This window comes from Cornus florida, unplaced genomic scaffold (genome assembly GCF_030987335.1).
Source record: "Cornus florida cultivar Cherokee Brave unplaced genomic scaffold, ASM3098733v1 CherokeeBrave_3.0.0_Hap2_scaffold_30, whole genome shotgun sequence".
Lineage (NCBI taxonomy): Eukaryota > Viridiplantae > Streptophyta > Magnoliopsida > Cornales > Cornaceae > Cornus > Cornus florida.
Window position 1 is genome coordinate 150,774 of NW_026775805.1, and position 18,608 is coordinate 169,381.

The window sequence follows — 18,608 nt, forward strand, 5'->3', positions numbered from 1 at the left end:
TCTTGATTGGGAGGATCGACCGAAAACATGGAGTACGAGTCAAAAACTACATGAACTTGGGGACGTAAGATGAACCACGTCCAACTTATGTAAGTGGGCTGTTGGAGTCAAACTTCAGAGAATCATTGATAGCATTGCTAACGGAATACAAATAAGGTTTTGCTTGGACATATGAAGAGATTCCTGGTTTAGCAAGAGAACTGGTCAAATAAGTTTCCAATTAAAGATGGTTATCGGCCCTATAAACAGCCTCCTAGACGAATGTCTCACATTTATGGATGGGCATTCTTCTGGTTACAACCAAATATACATTGCCGAAGAAGATATTTCGAAGACGGGGATTTAGATGCCTGTGGTTCGATTGAGACTTTTGAACGGGTTGTAAGGCCCCTCTCGGTTGGAAGAATGCCGGGGCAACGTATCAAAGAGCAATGAACGCTATCTTCCATGAAACCCCGTGTTTTGGGCCTCACCTGCTTTTTCTTAAACAAGAGGAGCAAAAAACTGCAATCGTTTGATCTCATATAGCAGCAAAATGAGTGAACTGGCTGTGTGATATAGCTTCTGATCTCCTCGATTCCTTTCGATTTCGATTGGAATAGACATTCTTGATCTATCTTCTGGACATCTCTCCTAGGTATTTCGTATACAACGATCTAGTTTTCTTTCATTGGAAATGGCTTTCAATTTGCTTCCCAAAAGCTCCTTTTTCGGGCTCTATTTGCTTATCTTTTTTGCTTTTGTTTTGCATCGATGATCCTTCATGCAGTGGGATTTCTTTTCTTGTTCCATCTATTTCTCGTAATAAAAAGAAAAGACTGAAATGAAATTGGAGGTGTATACGCCAAAGACGAACGAACATCCTTATGGAATGGAGGGATTTTCTATATACGCTAATTCTTGAAATCCTCTCAATTCTCGACGAGCCTCATCTTTTGAAATAAAACAAGCAATAATGGAAAGCAAGAAAGCCGAAGCAGAATCAGCCTGAACCCCTGCCTTTGACTGCCTTGTCCACCCGAGCCCATGTTGAATCAGAACTTTCACCAAGTAAATGCTTGGGTGTATATCTTTCCTTTCTTTCATGTCCGAGTCTTAATCCCTATCTTGAATCCGAGTGAGTCATTTTCGTGTAACAAGATCAGTGAAAAAGAGAATCTTGCGTAAGTGTTCGTGATCAAGTCCTATGTCCTGTTCGTCTCTATCTCAGTTGTAAGGTGAGCGACTCATCAATAGTTCTTGGATCCCTTAAATGAATGAACCAGTCAGCATTCTAAGCCTTCCGATAGAAGGGGAGCTTGCTTTATGAAGCGAATTATCAACTGCTTTTTATTTCGCCTAGCTTCTCACGATGTTAGTCTTCTTTCTTGGAACTCGATCATCTCAGTCAAATCTGAATTCTAGAAGTGCACCTCTTCTAAGAAAATATGAATGCACTCATATTCTATTAATAGATCATGGATATTTCGAATTAATAGATCATGGATATTTCGATGGATTGGTCGATGAACAAAGCTTAACGCGCGGAAGAGAAATGAAAGAATTTCGCTACTTTGATTCTAATGGTTATAGTCCTTGAAAACTGCATTTTCTTCTTGTTTAGCTAGGGCGTAGCAAGCGGTAGCGAATATATCTATAATAAATGGATTTCTTGCATTCCACTTACACCCTTTCACAGGATACCTTCCATTGAGCACGGGCTTGCTGGTGGGAGGTAAGATGGGTTAGCTGACCTTCGTCTAAGCAGCTAGACTAGTGGCTTGGCTGGGAATTTGCTGTACTTGCCGTAAAGGAAGCGGTCGCAGATGTTGAATCGTTTGAATCACACACGCCTATGTCTGAACTTATGTTTACACGAAAGGGGTCAGGAGAGCGGGAAGAGAAAAAGAAAGAAGCGAATGTCAGCGATTTGTTCATCTTTTCTCATAGTCTCTATTGATTGCTCTGGATGTTCTGCCAGAGGTTGTTCTGGTTCTATTCGAAATGATGTTGCTTTACAAAACAAAGGAGATGCGGAAAAACAACGCTTGGAAAATGGATCGAATACTTCTATCCAAACTATGATTTTCCCTATTAGTTTGACTGGGATTGGGGGGGGCACCCCTTTGAGTGCTCTGTCACAATTCAAAAGCTTTGCCTTATCGATTGATTAGATAAGAGAATGAATTTCGAAGATCTAGTGCCCGAAGCAAACAAAGAAGCGAGTGCGGAGATGTGGGAGTCTTTCTCCTCGTTCCCTCTTTGTTTTCTTTTTTCTTTCTTAAAAGCATGCCCACTGAGGGAGAGGCGGATTTGATGCTTATAGTTGAGGACTTAGCACTTCCGAGCACAACAGATCGGCAATAGGGGGTGGTCTGGAAGGAAGGAAAGAAAAAGACTCTGTTTGGCCATAAAAAGCCCTTTGAACTGCCTATGGGCGCCTAGACAGGAAAACACCCGAGAGATGGCTTGAACTGCCCTTAAAGGCCACGAAAATGGCCATAGCTGCAATGTTTTATGAATGGGGTTGTGCTTCTCTTAGCGATCAAATAGAGAAGGAGAGGATCACTAAAGCGGATAGGAACAGCTTTCTTGTAATTAGATGGACGTATTGAAGATGGAAAAACGCCCTAGTAAAGAGTCAATGGGGCCAACCCTTACAAGATGAGTGGTTTTTATTCCCAGCGCCTTTAACAAAATGGATTGGAAATCCTCCTCAAAATCGATCAGTTCTTTGAAAGGTCTGAACCCTAAGGCAGATACGTAGATCGGTTGAGAGACTAAGCTACACTGGAACAACAACGGAATCTTGTCTGTTGAACGGATATTCTTGCAAGAAAATCAACTAAAAGAACGTAGCCAAACAGAGGAGTTTGAGATTGCTTTTCTATCATTGATGAAGAATCCCCAATGTCAAAGGCTAGGGCTGCAGAGAAGCCTCCGGAGTCTATTCCAGAGGAGATGTTGACAAATGGAAGGAGAGGCCTAGTGGCCGATGGAAACGACTCTTTGTTGAATCAAAACGGAAGGAAGCAAAGAATTTGCTCCCCCTACTAGAATCAAGGAAATATACGAGATACTTGAACTTTCCTCCCTTACTAGAATCAAGAATTTCTTCTTCATTCACCCGTACCTGAACTTCAAAGACGAGAGATGGAATGAAAGAGGGGACACGCGAACGACTCAGATAGAGAGGCTAGAGGGTTAAATCACTTTGGGAGCAAGGAGAGTGGCATATCTGATGAAGCGGTACACGAGAAAGAATTCCATAAGTGAGAGAATCGGACGAGTGGCACTATTGGGGACCGGGCAAGACTCGTAAGGTTACGGTCTTCAAGAGCCATGAAAATGCTTCCATTGTTGAAGATAAGGGGTTGACTTTCACTAGTTGTGACAGCACCACCACCGTGCATCTAAAATCAGACTGTGTTCCTAAGAATGAGTCCTCCTTGAAAGTCGATGTTGACAAACCAAACCTTTCTAAGGATATCCCAAGCGAAAAGGGAGAAAGTGTAGTAGGGCGATCTTCCCACGGCAGAAAGGAGTTCATTTAGGAGTTGATGGCATTGCTAATATAGTAGTCTTTTAGACGGTCAGCGGTAGGGCTTAAAATCCGATTGAGTCAGAAAGATCCCATCAACAAGGGGAGAGAACATGAGCTTCAACCTACATCCAATGGGCATGGAATCGAAATTAGCTAGACCGACTCAACTAGCTGCCCAATCCTGTACCGAAGCAAAGATCCATCCGTGGATCGATAAGGAATAAGATCTGAGGATTGAGAAAGCTGCAAGATCTCAACGACGCCTGCTTACTAAAGCTGGCCGGGCGAGCCCAAACAGGCTCTTCTCTGTGGAGCTTCTGGTCCGGTACTATGTCATTTTCAGCGTGTATGGGAGTCTGGTAGTTTGAATCTTGGGTAGGCTTTGCTTGTTATTCCACATATTGAACACGAGTTAGTCATTTTTGCCGTATATAGGAGATCGAACTTCCTAGTGAGCCTCTACACTCAACAGCTTGAGATCCGAACCGAAAAGAGCACGCAAGACACACACGCACAGCCACCTATAACGACAGAATTGGAATAAAGCACTTTGTCCATTCCGCGAGAAAAGATTGAGAATGTCCGCTTTGTTATCGATTGATTTGAAAATGGATTGATTATGTAAGAGAATTCACTACAATGCACAGACGAGGGGTTCATCAATGCAAGGACAGTGGGCGGCCAATGCCACGGAATAGAATAATATATATAGGATCGAGCTGACCAATTCAAGAAGCAAGCTGCTAGCGATTTCTTGGTTTATTGAACGACTCCTCGCAAGGGATGCTTTGAGGACGGATAGCGATAGAATTGGTTCGACTTGCATGTGTTAAGCATCTAGGTAGCGTTCCGATCAAACTCTGAGGGAATGCTTTGAATTCATACTCTGTTATTTTTTCCTGACCAACCCTTCCTTCGACCAGTCAGCGTTTAGAAATAGGTTCATCGACAAAGGCACTTGCTTTCCCGCCTAAGGGATTGATTAGTCTACTAAAGAGCAAGTGAAGATCCGGGCAAGGTAAATGGGATGAAAGAGATCAATGGGTTCGCGAAAAGGGCAGCTAAGCTCTCACCGGGGATGCCAAAGTCTGGTGGAGAAGACGGGGACCTCTAAGCGGAGCTCCCCAACCCTAGAAATATCCCCTACTTACTCTTAAGAGACGGGATAACAGGAAGTGCTTCTTATAGATAAGGCTAAGCTAAAGCATTCCGATAGGCAGCAGTCTCCTTGATCAACATCAACTAGGCTTGTTTCGCTTCCTCACCATTCTTACGCAAACATTACGCTAGCAGGGTGACTTTCATTCACGTGGTAAAGTTCAGAGTAGGTTTCAGAAGTGTTGTTTGAAACATTGGGTTCCTTATAGGAAAAACTATTCTTGGATGATCGCAAGGTAATTTCACCTATTGATGATCAATGGATAGTGGATGTGTGGTTAAGAAATAAGAGATTTCTTGTGAGATTCTCTTCTACTAATGAAACTGCAGATTGAGACATCAATAAGTCCATCAACAAGGGGATAGAACTGATCTTCTTCTAGATTTTCCTTTCCACGTAGATCCAATCAATCAATCGACCAGTAAGGCTCCTAGCTCATTGGGCTCCGGTTTCTCAATCAATTCCTACTTGTACAGCGGAGAGACGAACTCATATTATTCTATGAGAATCTTGAAGTCGCTTTCTTTGGGCCTCTTAGTCGGTTTATCTAGTTCCAAGTGACGCAGATTTTGATATGACTTTTTGCTTCCTCGACTTATTGCTATAGAGCCAACCCTGTACTTCTGAAACTTGGCAAGTGGTTCATCGCCGAAAGAGCAAGAATGGGGTTCTAGCATTTACTAAAGGATGAAAATCAAAGAGATAGAAAAGACCGGACCGGAATTAGCTTCTCGAAAACCCAAACTATCACACCAATGAAGCTCTTAAGCCAACTACGAGTCTGTTCACCTTCAAATAGGTACAAGAAGGTCAGATAAGAAAATGAGTTCTAAACTGTCTTTGACCTATGCCTAGTAGCTACGAGAAAGTCGCTCAAGTGGCGCCTTTCGGAGTCCGGGTCTTGAAGCGGGTTTCAAAGAGAAACTCTATGTCCGACGGATGACTTGGTTATTCACCCACCTCTCTAACTACTGCTATGTCTGACTATCCATAATATAAGACCAAACTCTTTCCATTGATATCCTCCACCAGACAAGTAAGTCAACAAATTACGCAAAGAAAGTGGCTACCCAAGCCACGTCCCAATTCCAAAGCAGCTCCAAAGGCATCGAAAAAAGACGGAACTCCCAGATGTTCTAAGAAAGAGAGCTCGTCCCAGAAAGTTCTTTGTTAACATCTCCGAAACCCAAATATAGTTCGTGTGAAGTGGGGCATCACTCTCTATATAAAATGGTCAATCGGACTAACAAGCTCGACTGACAGGATTAGAGCTTTACCTACAGATGGAACTGAAAGACAAGAAAACAAAGATTCCCAACATGCAATACAGCCAGGCAAGAAGGTTCCACTTTCAATGGTTCGGTGACATATCATCTATAGGTTCTGTGCCAGGTATGAGTTGGGATCTGGTGTGAGCTTCGGTGTCAGTGATTGTAGTTTGGATGTTGATTTTCCGTTGAACTGCTTTTCCTCATCAAATCAAATGTCTCAACTTCATGCTCATATAGGTCCAAAAGTGGTTCACTCGGTTTCTGCCCTGAGCCTTACGGATTTTGATGTCGCTCCAACCAAAGGGGCTGCTCGTGCAGAACTTCTGAATCATCGTCCCCGGAGGTCCATGTTGCTTGCGTCCTGTAAGTATTGGTTTCTATTTCTTTAGATAAGCAGAATGCAAATCTGTTTATGAAATGGGCCTGAAAATCTTCTTGTTCACCTACCTTCTTGTAGTTTCTTTTATTTCAAGAATCTATTCAACAATTGTGAGAGTTGGTGAGTGTTCCGCGTGCTTAAAGTACAAGAGGGAAAGTGGTCAACCTTCAAGGCAGACCTATACCTAGGGCTTTAGGCGAGTGATAGTTGGGATCCGAGAGCCGCTGCTCTATCTGTCCCGCCCGTAGTCTCACTCTGCCCGGGCATGCTCCCGTATTGCTGCTGTTTGTGTGGATCTTTTGTAATCTCCTAAAAGACAGAGCAAGAAGCAGCCACTCATACAACTACAGCAAACACTGAGACACAAACATATTCATGATCTTGACCTAAAGGAAGACGATCAAAACAACTGCTTTTACAATGCCAATTACTCGACTTTCACTTACTCTACTCTGAAGTAAATCGTCTTAATGGCTATGATTTTTATTTTACAGCTTGCTTGTCAATTCCTTAGCTAAAGGATTCTCATTTAAAGGAAACCTTTCTTGATTCTACGACCCGCTCCATTCCTGGCCCAGGGGAATAGATAGCCCCCGCTCGGGAGGAAGGAAAGAATGTTACAACTACCATGTAATTCGGTCTTGAAAAGAAGCAAGCCAGGGCACTTCTGTGAAAAGCATGCATCAACATGGTGAATTTCGGCACTAAAAGGCCCGTGGTTGGCTCATATCATATTTCTACCTCATCCGCATCCCGCTCCCACGTCCATTGAGATTGAGAGTTCACAAGGATAAGTTCGAGAATTGGGTTTACCTTCCTCCATTCGAGCTATGGGGCATCTGAAGGCTGTTTTGTGGGAGGTACCTTGGTAATTGGTGAACCCATCTACCAATTCCTTGTTTGCTGTTTTGATTTGAGTCTAGTTCCGCTTCTCCTATATATATATTCCTACTGGTCGGAAAATACGTCCCAACAACCTCAGAATTGATCTCTTAGAGCATACCCTCTTTATTGACCAAATGCTGCAAATCTATATTCCATTAATAGCCGGGAAATAGATTCATAATAATAAGGTAAACTCTTTGTTTTAGCACCTACTCACGTTAGAAGTTCTAGGTACTATTGCTGTAGAGGGCAGTTAACTTGGGACTGGGTAAAAAGGCATACCTGCGTCCAAAGACGAAGTTAAGGAAAGAACTGTGCTCAGAGTTTGAACTATTGGTAAGGGGTTGCTTCGGTTCGGGCATTCTCAAGGAAATCTCCTATGTGAGTAGGCGTTTAGTGGCTAACTGCAGGTCGGTTTGATCGATAGTCGGACGGTCACACATCTCTTCCGCAAAGCTTTCTCTTTCAATTCCAGAATTTAGAGGCTCTATGGGCTACGAATCAAGAGTTTTTGGCCATCGATGGATAGATTCTCGTTTAGGCAGCTCTCTTTCCACTACGGTAGGTGCGCGTACCAGAACATGAAGAATCAAATGGTCGAATGCCAAATTGATCAACAGCTAGACTTCCTTATGGGACAGGAGAAACCTCGGATTTGGAGTAGGATTGGACTTCAAGAAAGACGGATGAAACTGCCCCTATGACACGGAAAGGGTTTAGTAAGCAGCGAGACTGGATATGCATTCCTTACTTGACTTAAGAAGCACTTGGATGATGCTCTTGATGGTAAAGCCCTTTGTCCATTCTCGGTGTACGAGTAGAGCTTTCAAGATATCTTATTTGCTCGTTAGGAGGACTACTTTACAGAGTATGCTTGACGAAGGGAAGCCGAGACGGAGTCTTCTGATGAGGAGTTGGCGTTGATCCTTTTCTCGTTCGATCATCAAACTGACTTTTAAATACAATTTGAATCAAAGAGCTCTTTGGTTAAGAATAACAACCCGATCCTAGGAACAGGAGTCATGTAAGGAAAGTTCAAACCTAATTAGTCGGTAGAAATATAGGAAGTGGAGCAAAGTTCACGACAACTAGCCTCCTCTTATATGGATAACCTTGAGCAGTTAGAAGTGAGGAGTCTGGTTTAGGTCGATAATCTGACGAGGTTGTCATTGATGTTGATGGTGCCGCCCGAGGTTCTATCTAACCTCTATGAGGGGACTTCTTCTTCTCACGACTCCCCTATTTAAGTATATTGTATTGTAAGGTCCACTTACTAACAGCAGGTGCCAGCAAGCCAAGCTCCTCGAGTGGAGAATACAGACGAATACGGTACGGCATAGAGCAGAGAAGGCTTCTTCGGTTTCGAGAGCTTGTTGGCGTGTTCAATCCCCTTTAAGATGGATTCCCCACAATCTGTCTTTCCTGCGGTTTGTCCCCTTGTCACCACAGCCATTCCATCCATGTTTGATTTCGGGTTCTCATAGGCCTTGGATCTGGAATGAATAGCTTGATCTTCTACGCGAAATAAGAGAAAAGATGGGTGAAGCCTTTCTTTCTGTAGTGACTGTGTGAACTGTTCCCTTCCTCTATGCCGGTAAGTTAGGTGCGAACGAGTCAGATAGAGAAGTGCCTATGCGATGAAACCACTTCTACAGATGGGATTTCAACAGATGGAATAGTGATGAACCTGCACGCTGTTCTAGCTTCTAACCGGTCAGGATTTCTAATGGGAAACTGGCTCTTTCGAGCGGAATAGGATTTCCTTCTTATATAAGCTATTCTGAAAGAGGAGATTTTCAAAGAGATGGATTCGAAGATGGCAGATGGGTGCCTCAGAGCATGGGTTCGGTTGTCCAAGAAGGGCCAACGACGCAAAGGGAGAAGTCCGCGAGGAAGAAAAGATTTGAGATTCATTCCTCAACAACAGCGGAAGGAGAGCGCTCGAAACTCGCTCACAACAGCTTGAAAAATGAGAGGGAATGGAAGAAAATGACAGCTCTTGGTCCATTCAAAGAAGATGGTACGATAGGGATCTCTCTAAACATTCTTGGTGCTCAAAATCTTTGGACACCCCCGACTGGCGCCTAGCTCTTTCGCACCGTTGCCCGTACTCGTTCCGTTAAGGGCGCCTTTCGCTCACGACTCTTTGAAAAAGGAAGGAGGGGATCTTGGTCATAACAGTGATAGCTGCCGGCGGGGAGTTGACTTGAATGAACTTTCACTTTAGGCGCTTGAAAAGCCCTTCCATTTCTAATAAGTGGTCTTAAGCTGTTCGAAACAAACAGTAGTCTAGTCAAGGCGGAGGAAGAAGCCAGAGAACGGGGTTGAAGCTGTTTTGCCACCGCGAAGTTACTGCTCTTTTCGAAGCAGGTAAACAATCAACATTGCCAGCACACAGGCCGTCTTTTCTTATTGCCTTGAGGCGTACCCCCCAGGGGAGTCAACTCTTTGATTATGCAATTCCCACAGTTGGGTGAGCAAAGTCATATTCCAAGCTCAAGGTCTTGCGGCTAACCAACTCTATAGCTATAGTACGACACCAGTTAGGGTTGAATAAAGCGACACAGCTCATGGATCTTGGTCACGACGACTACCAACACCTCTCTACACCAGAGCTTACCAATTCCAATTCTGTTAGCATAACATTGGGGATGGCAGTGAATAGAATGAGCTCCGCTTGGGAAACCTTATTTACGAGATTTGTAAAGCAGCTCTTTCTTACCATCGTGATTCTCCTGCTCATAAAGCTTTTATAGCCTCTATTTCTGCTGCAAGAAAACCTAAATCACAGTACAGGATACCAAAAATGGAGAGATGCCACGCAAGTCGAAATTAGGGCTCTTCACAAAGAACACATGGACACTCACCTCTCTTCCACAGGTAAAAAGATCCATTGGTTGCAAAACTGGGTGTACAAAAAAAAGAGAAAAAACATGCTGATGGCACAATTGAGCGTTATAAAGCTCGGTTAGTTGCAAACGGATACAACCAAAAGGGGGTCTCGATTACAGGAACGGGCTTTTTGCCTTCCAAGTGGAAGAGAAAGAGCGCCATCATCATCAAGGTTTGGATGGTCATCATATTCCTCGGCATATTCGTGCCTCTCCTATAAAGATAAGCAAGATGATTTATATGAATAGGGCCAAGCGGGTGGAACTACGAAGGCTCAGTCGGAGGACTGTCAATACAATAACCAAATATCGAAAAAGTCAATATTTTTGAAAGGAATGGGTACGGACTGAACTTTCGCTCATGCTGAGCTAAAGCCTCTCTCTGTGCCTGTGGCTGGACCCTTCCTTGTAAGTTAGAGAAAGTCACTCATTCGTTCTAAAATCATCTGAATAAGAAATAGATTATTTGAAAGGAAAGTGAAAGCCAGTGCAATCAACAGAGTGCTTGTTCGTTCACTAGCTGTGAGTAAAGGATATAGAGTGGTCAGGCACTAGCTCGTAACGGCTCTGCCTCACTCTCACTGATCCCTATCCAGCACACTATTACCAAAAAGTCGGCATTTCCCACTCAAGGGCTTCTACGGCCTATTCGCTTCTTCTCCAGTAGACGATTTTTTCATTTAGAAACCACACTTCGTTGCTACAACTCCCTTGGGCTCACCCCCACGTTAATGAAAGGTAAGTCATATTAATATCATATGTATTGATACGCTTGTGTGCAATAAATACCTGCTGTGTCTCCCGTTGGGGTATGTGTCATTGGACCAGGCACTCCAAAAGCTTCGAATGGACCTGATAGAATCAATCGATTGCAATTGCATAAGAATAGATTCCAAAACCCGCTCACACGTTCGCATCAAAGAAAGAAGGGTTTGCACAAGTTTGAAAGATTGAGACTCCTTCACCACTAGCACTAGGTGAGAAAGAAGTCTTTCGAAAGCTTTCGTATTAATTAGGTTTGCCTTTGGCCTTTGCCTAAGATGTCATCAGAAAGTGCAAGACTAGCCCCCCATCTCGTTCCCAGGAATTGCCTATTAGACAAGACTCTCGAAAGAGCTATTTGAATGGAATGAATATTCTCTTAACCCACCCACAGAACACTTCAAAATGGGTACTCGACCCGCGAAACAAAGCCCATGACTCGCTCGCTTCAGTTACATCCCGTCCTCTAACTTATAAGCTACATTAAGGTCGATCAGTTCGGAATCGAAGGGGTTGGTTGGAAGGTAAGGACAGGATAGCATGATTGACTGGTTGCGGATCCCGTGGGCATGGGCCACAGCTACTCGGGTTTAGACCGTTGTTGAACATCATTGGACGGGCCTACATGGGCTTAGGCCTTTTGATGGCTGTCATTTTCTGGGCTATTTGGATGGACTCAGATCCTTTCATGTAGGATAGTAGTTTATGGGTTTTTAATTTGGATAGATCCAATCCAGCGGGCCTTCTTGCATGGACTTGGGCTTTTTCTTTCTTTGATGATGGGTAGGCTCTCTTGTTGTGCTTTGGCCCTTCTGTGGGCTTCCATCGAGGAAAGCAGGCTTGACAGGCCCAAGTCTTCATTTGTAGGACTTTCTTTGATGGTTCATGTAAGCTTGGGTCTTTCATTCGGGCCCTCTTGGGACACCCTGTGGGCCAATGCGTATAAGCTTGGGCTTTCTTAACGTGGCTCATTTGACGACTCAGTACATGGATGTCACGAGTCTATTGGCATGGAATCTTTTCTACGTAAGCTGGTTGTGCAAAGTTTGTTTGTTCATACAGGCAGTGTGATTTGGGGAGATTTTGTTTGCTCCGCAAGGTAGCCAGAGCCAGCCAGTTTTTCATTAAAAAGGCATGATAGTCTTCAACTGCAGAAAAGTAGTGTGGAGAACTAGTAAGAATTGTGCCTGCCATCTAATTCGTGACGCATGGCGAGATTCTTCTACATTCTATATCTATAATATGTTCATTCATACCAATATACCTGCTAAAACAAACCAACACATTATCAACCCTTTCCCGGTCATCAATCCTGCAACACCAAATTCCTCTCTGCCCTCTGCTCGGAAACGCAATTCCCATGCTCACAGCCAGTTAGAGCAAAAAAATCCACTCCCGTCTTTCTCCACCTCACTCTCGTAAATGTCCTTCCAAAATCCTAGCGTGACGTGGATGATCCGCCGAATCCATTGCTGACTTCACCACGATCGATTAGGTGAAACGGTTCTGCAAAGTTTGTTTGTTCATACAGGCTGCGTGGTTATAGTACTCAGATTGTGCCAGCCATGCAATTCGTGCCGCATGGCTATACTATACACTCTATAAATAGAGGGTCTGCAAGAGAAGCCATAAGCCTTCGTAGAAAATCAAAGAATTTTTGGAGGTTGCTGAACTATGTCTATGTCTATGGCTATGGCACAAAGGCTTGCTCAACTTGGAGAAGAAATCGAACGCGTCGAGAACCAGCTCCGCGAACGCCGGAGGCTCCTCTTCGCCTTTTGGCGATACCTACCAAAAGACCAAATAATAAGGGAAGCCGAGCTCAGGCTCCAAATGCTGCGGGCGGAGCAGGAAGCCCTAATTGTGCGTGCTGTCACCCGCGGTCACCGGGGAGACTAGAATAGAAGAGTCCGTCGACTCTTTTTAGTTTTAGAAGGTTTAAATAAGTGTCTGTAGACGCAAAGTAGTGTGTTTTAATTTATGGTGTTCTTTGTCTTTTTTTAGTAGAGATCTACTCCGATGCTTACTGGAGATAGACTCCTATTTATGCTAACTATCTTTGTTTGGTTTTCTTTTTTATGTTTGCATGTATGGGAACCCTAGTTGAAAATGTTTACTACTTATGCTATTAGAATAATAAAGACTTTTTCGTATAAATGTGCTGAAAATGAAGTTCTTCCCTTGTCTTGTATTGGATTGTCTCAGTTCGGCTATTGATGTAGCCTCTTGTATTGGATTTCCGGTAGCTACAATGTTGATGTCTGCGGGAAAGTGTTGAGATAATTTCCCAACTTCGCCATTAATAACCACTGCAGTGTTAAAGAGTTCTACTTAGACACATTGGGCTCCGTTTTCTCTTGCCATTGACCTATATCTTCACATCCAGGCCTTGGAAAGGATACCAGGATTAGATAACTACCACAACTTGCATCTATCACTTGCATCTATATGGCTATGCTTGACTTTGACCTCAGCCCAAAGTTTCGCGAGATGTCTTTCTTTTTTCGTATATAGGGCATCAAGTCTTGTTTGCTGGATTTGTTGACTTGCCCTTTACGCCAAAACCATTGAAGATCAAACTCTTACCTAACTCTCTGTTTGGCTTGACTCTCTATTTGGAAGGCCAAAACACTGCCATCGGCCCAGTCATGAGTCATGATAGGGCTTCAACAAAGGCTTCTGCGTTTCCCCCCGAGTTGGTTGACTGAGAGAAATGAAAAAAACTCAGTTTGGCTAGGTTTTGTATGTGACTCTCCTCTTGTAAGTAGTCAGACGATCTCCGAATTACAGGTGAGTTTCGTGCCACAAGATCCGTTCAACAGACAAGATTCAGTACAAAGAAGATCAGTGAAAAAGAGGAGATTCCGTTGTTGTTCCGTGTACAGCAGATTAAAAGCTATTCATTGGATCCCATCAAACATCCACTAGTCTTACATCAAACGAAGTAACATGATGTGGCTCTAAGGCAAGCTCCTTCATAATATAAGTCAGTTTCTTCCTTTTAGAACGGGCTGCAGAATGGCAAGTCAAAGATCTACTGGTAGAGTTGTTCCCCCTTAACTAACATAGTAGCTAAAAGAAATCTTAACAGAAGATAGTATGACTTCTTAGCAACGAAGCCAAGGGGCACGAACGCCGATGATGGAAATATTATGATGGATAAGTTTCCAGGCGATATCTCCTTCCTTTAGGTCTGAAGGCGGTGGTGAGGCAGATGAACCAAGCCCATATGTACTTGGTCGAGCTGACAGTAGAGTAGAGGGTTGGATCCTTATTAGTAGCTTGCTTTTTTCACTTAGAGTCCTCGTACACAATCAAATCTTGTGACTGCCTGCGGGTTCCTGCTCTCTACAGAGTAGGTAGGTGTATTTCATTTTCTTTTTTGTTTCAGCATAAGGTTAGCAAAATGACTCCTATAATCAAACTAACCATGTATGAGCCAAAACTATGATTCCTTTCTTTTCTGAGTCCAAATATCAAAACTAGGAAGGACGGGAAAAGCCAATGCCACGTGGAATAGGATCCCTCAAAACTAGCAATGTGGGATTGAAGTGTCAAAGTGACTCAATCCATACCGTTCGGTCGATGGAGAGACACGGGTCTTCCTAAGCCAGCTTGTGGTTAGATAGCCCCTTAGGCCAACAGAATGTTTCACCGAAATGACCCTATCAGTTAGTCCTATTTTGGCCATTAGAGGTCGCTATAGCCCGCTAGCAGATGCTTTTTGTTATGAGTTCATTTCTCTATTCTCTTATGAGTGTTCCATTTCCATTCTATGGCCTATTTGATCTCAAAGAAGCCCCTTGAAAGCACTCTACTAAGTGTATGAAGTTCCGGTCTGGAAACATACTGAACTTATGAAGTGAAGGAAATGGGCGCGGGCTGAGACCTTTTTCTAAATGCATCGCTCTTCCTCATCAATGGAGGCCACTTCAGGATCTGAATATGGAAATGCGGATCCTCCGTTTGTTGAGCAACAGGGGTGAAGAGGGAGCTCCAACCGACCGAAGAGAGGCGCTTGCACCATTACCTGCAACGTATGCATATTAAGAAAGCTCTTACTGTAATGGCAGTTTTCACTTCACTTGCTGATTCAATCAAGCCGTAGGGAAACCTGTGGCTGGATTGAATCGAATCAGTCAGAGCGAGAGCGAACAGGAGAGGATTCTCGTAATAAAGAAGATGAAATCATTCGAACCTTTCTCTTCTCTTTTCTCAGTTGCACCATTAGCCACATGGACATCTCCTAATGAGATTCTTCTTCCTACTAGGTAGACAGTCAATAATGCCCATGGACCAAGGCTGAAGCCTCATTCTAAATCCTATTTGAGAAGACAGCTAGCAGTAATCAAACAAAAGTGGTTTTCTCGATTGACTTTCTCAGTCGATGTTCTTTTTGTTGTTTACAATGAAGCAATTTATCCACTCCGTAGCCACTCGGGCTGAATGAAAGTAGGGGATCGAGAAACTGAAAGTGGCAGGTCTGGTCCATAAAGGGAGGCAGGCGCGTGAAATCTGCTGTTGGGAACATGGAAATCTTCTGTTGGTGGATTGGAAAAATCATAGAATGAATGAGCAATTACGTGAATCGGAGCCTAGAGGCTCACGACACTCCGCTTTGCTTCGGGCACCGCCCTCACCCTCCGCTCTTGCTTGGACTTAAGTCCTTAGCCCTTCTTACTTGGTATCAGACTTGGCCATTTTCGCCGCAGACTGAATTCCTCTTGAAGACAGAAAACTTTCAACAAAAGTTGTAGTTTATGTAGTTGCGTATAGCCCACGGCTTACACCTTTGATTGCTTAGCAGCCGATCCTACTTGATAAGAATATGCTTATGAGGGGGGTTTCAAGAGGTCTCCTTGCTTGGCAGCTCATTTGAAATGGATCTGAGATTTGTGTTCCAGTGTAGCCCGGGCATGTAATTGAATAGAAATTCTTGATCTATCTTCTGGACATCTCTTCTCGATATAGCATATATAATGATCTAGTTCGATTTGACTCGAAATGGCTCTCAATTTGATACTCCAAAGCTTCTTTTTTTGACTCCATTGGATTAGCTGTTTTCGATTTCCTGTCGCATCTTTCCTACTTCATTTCACCTATGAGCAATGGAGGACTAGTTGATGGGTTGGTTCATAGCTTCCACCTTTACGGAAAAACAACTGATGAAATTCATTGAGATTTACAGAAAGCTAGACCAAAGAAAGAAGACCAAAGCATGCCCCAGCAGCAAGAGGATCTCTTCCTGCCAATTCTATGCATCAAATCCGCACTGAAGCGACTCTCACTGAAACATGGCTATTGTGCAATGCTATCTTTCTTCTTCTTTTTTCTTTGTTTGCCCAGCAGACCATTGCTATAACTTCCACTAAGGAATCTCGTAATCAAACTGGATTTGCCGTACCTGCGTAGAAGAGATACGATTAAGAAGTTCAGCCTTGAATCCCCTCCCCGCGCTTCCAGCTGACTGAACTTAGCGGTATACTTTACCTCTCTCTAAGCGGTCTCTATAGCCTGATCAAATAGAAAATATCTTTCGGGAGCGGAAGCATATCTCATAGCTGGAAAAGTCACACTTATAGTGAGGGGCAGCTGTAAATTTCCCTGTCTCGGCTCTTTCTTCTCTCTCCTTTCTGCCTAACGTGCCCAGAAGATTCGGTACAGCACAAATGGACATAGGCGTATTTCGGCACCTAAGATTGGAGATCGATAGTAGGTCATCGGTCACCAGTAGGGTCGAAAAACCTTTCTTTTTGAAAGCTTGTTATTATAATAGAATAACTTGCTCAAGCTTGTATTCCGGGTCGGCTGACAAAGAAACCTACCGGGCGAATCGTCCCACAGCTCAGAGCCAATGAACTGCAACCCGAACGGAACTCTTTTCCTTGCTGTATATAGGTGAGAATCCATATATGAGGGAATTCAGATAAAGGGTCAACTCTTGGGGCCTTGGGCCATTAACTATGTAATAAGACAATAAGGAGGACGACGGAACACTACAAAATGCACCTATCCGCAGAATGGATTGGGAAGCAAGGGGGAACCACCAGAAGCCATGTTGGCAGGGTAGAAGCAGATAGGGGTCTCGCAATATAGAATTATCCTCTCTCGCCACTTTCTGTAGTTATAAAAGCTCGCTAAAGCCTTATCATGCCTGGTTCTAAGGCAGTCTTCCTCGCCTGTCAATCTTTCTCTCTTGCCTTCTGCTTTTCTAAAGTTTCTTTTTCAACCCTGCCCTTTCACGCTTTTAGGGTAAGTAAGCTGCTTGCTCTTTTCTCATGCGAGATGGGAAAGCTTCCCCACCAAACTAGGGGCGCACCACTGAATCCCATCTTTGTCTCAGTAGAGTCTTTCAGTGGCATGTGTTGGTCCTCTTCCCCAGGGATCAAGTTGGCCCTTGCGAACAGCTTGATGTACTATCTCCCTTCATGTATGGTTACCTGATGCCATGGAAGGGCCTACTCCTATTTCGGCTCTTATACACGCTGCTACTATGGTAGCGGCAGGAGTTTTTATTGTAGCTCGGCTTCTTCCTCTTTTCACAGCCATACCTTACATACTGAATCTAATATCTTTGATAGGTATAATAACAGTATTATTAGGCGCTACTTTAGCTCTTGCTCAAAAAGACATTAAGAGAAGTTTAGCCTACTCTACAATGTCTCAGTTGGGTTATATGATGTTAGCTCTAGGTATGGGGTCTTATCGAACTGCTTTATTTCATTTGATTACCCATGCATATTCGAAAGCATTATTGTTTTTAGGATCCGGATCTGTTATTCATTCAATGGAAACTATTGTTGGATATTCTCCGGATAAAAGTAAGAATATGGTTCTTATGGGGGGTTTAACAAAACATGTACCAATCACAAAAATTTCTTTTTTATTAGGTACACTTTCTCTTTGTGGTATTCCACCTCTTGCTTGTTTTTGGTCCAAAGATGAAATTCTTAATGATAGTTGGTTGTATTCACCAATTTTTGCAATAATAGCTTGCTCTACAGCAGGATTAACCGCATTTTATATGTTTCGGATCTATTTACTTACTTTTGAGGGTCATTTAAACGTTCATTTTCAAAATTATAGCGGCAAAAAAAATACCCCGTTCTATTCAATATCTCTATGGGGTAAAGTAGGCTCGAAAACAATTAACAAAAATTTTCGCTTATTAACTTTATTAACAATGAATAATAATGAAAGTGCTTCGTTTTTTTCAAAGAAGACATATCGAATTGAGGAGAATATAAGAAAGATGACACGAACCTTTATTACTATTTCTCATTTTTGCAATAAGAACACTTATTCATATCCTTATGAGTCGGACAATACTATGTTATTTCCTCTGCTTGTATTAGCCCTATTCACTTTGTTCGTTGGATCCATAGGAATTCCTTTCAATCACGAAGGAGTGGATTTGGATATATTATCCAAATGGTTAAATCCGGCTATAAACCTTTTACATCAAAATTCGAATGATTTGATGGATTGGTATGAATTTGTGAAAGATGCAATTTTTTCAGTTAGTATAGCTTATTTTGGAATTTTTATAGCATCTTTTTTATATAAACCCGTTTATTCATCTTCGCAAAATTTGAACTTAATTAATTCATTTGTTAAAACGGGGCCTAAGAGAACTCTTAGGGACAAAATAATAAATGGGATATATGATTGGTCATATAATCGTGGTTACATAGATGCTTTTTATGCAGCATTTTTAACTGGAGGTATAAGAGGATTG

At 43.0% G+C, this 18,608-nt stretch overlaps 1 protein-coding gene across 1 annotated transcript in view; it reads right to left on the bottom strand.

Moving 5' to 3' along the window:
* Positions 1–16,072: 16,072 nt before the first annotated feature.
* Positions 16,073–18,608, bottom strand: part of LOC132291042 (putative protein TIC 214 N-terminal part) — a 5,560-nt gene continuing 3,024 nt past the window's right edge. Inside the window, exon 1 of the mRNA XM_059790195.1 lies at positions 16,073–18,608. This exon is cut by the window's right edge and continues 3,024 nt beyond it. The gene's annotated coding sequence lies outside the window, so the exon portion shown is untranslated.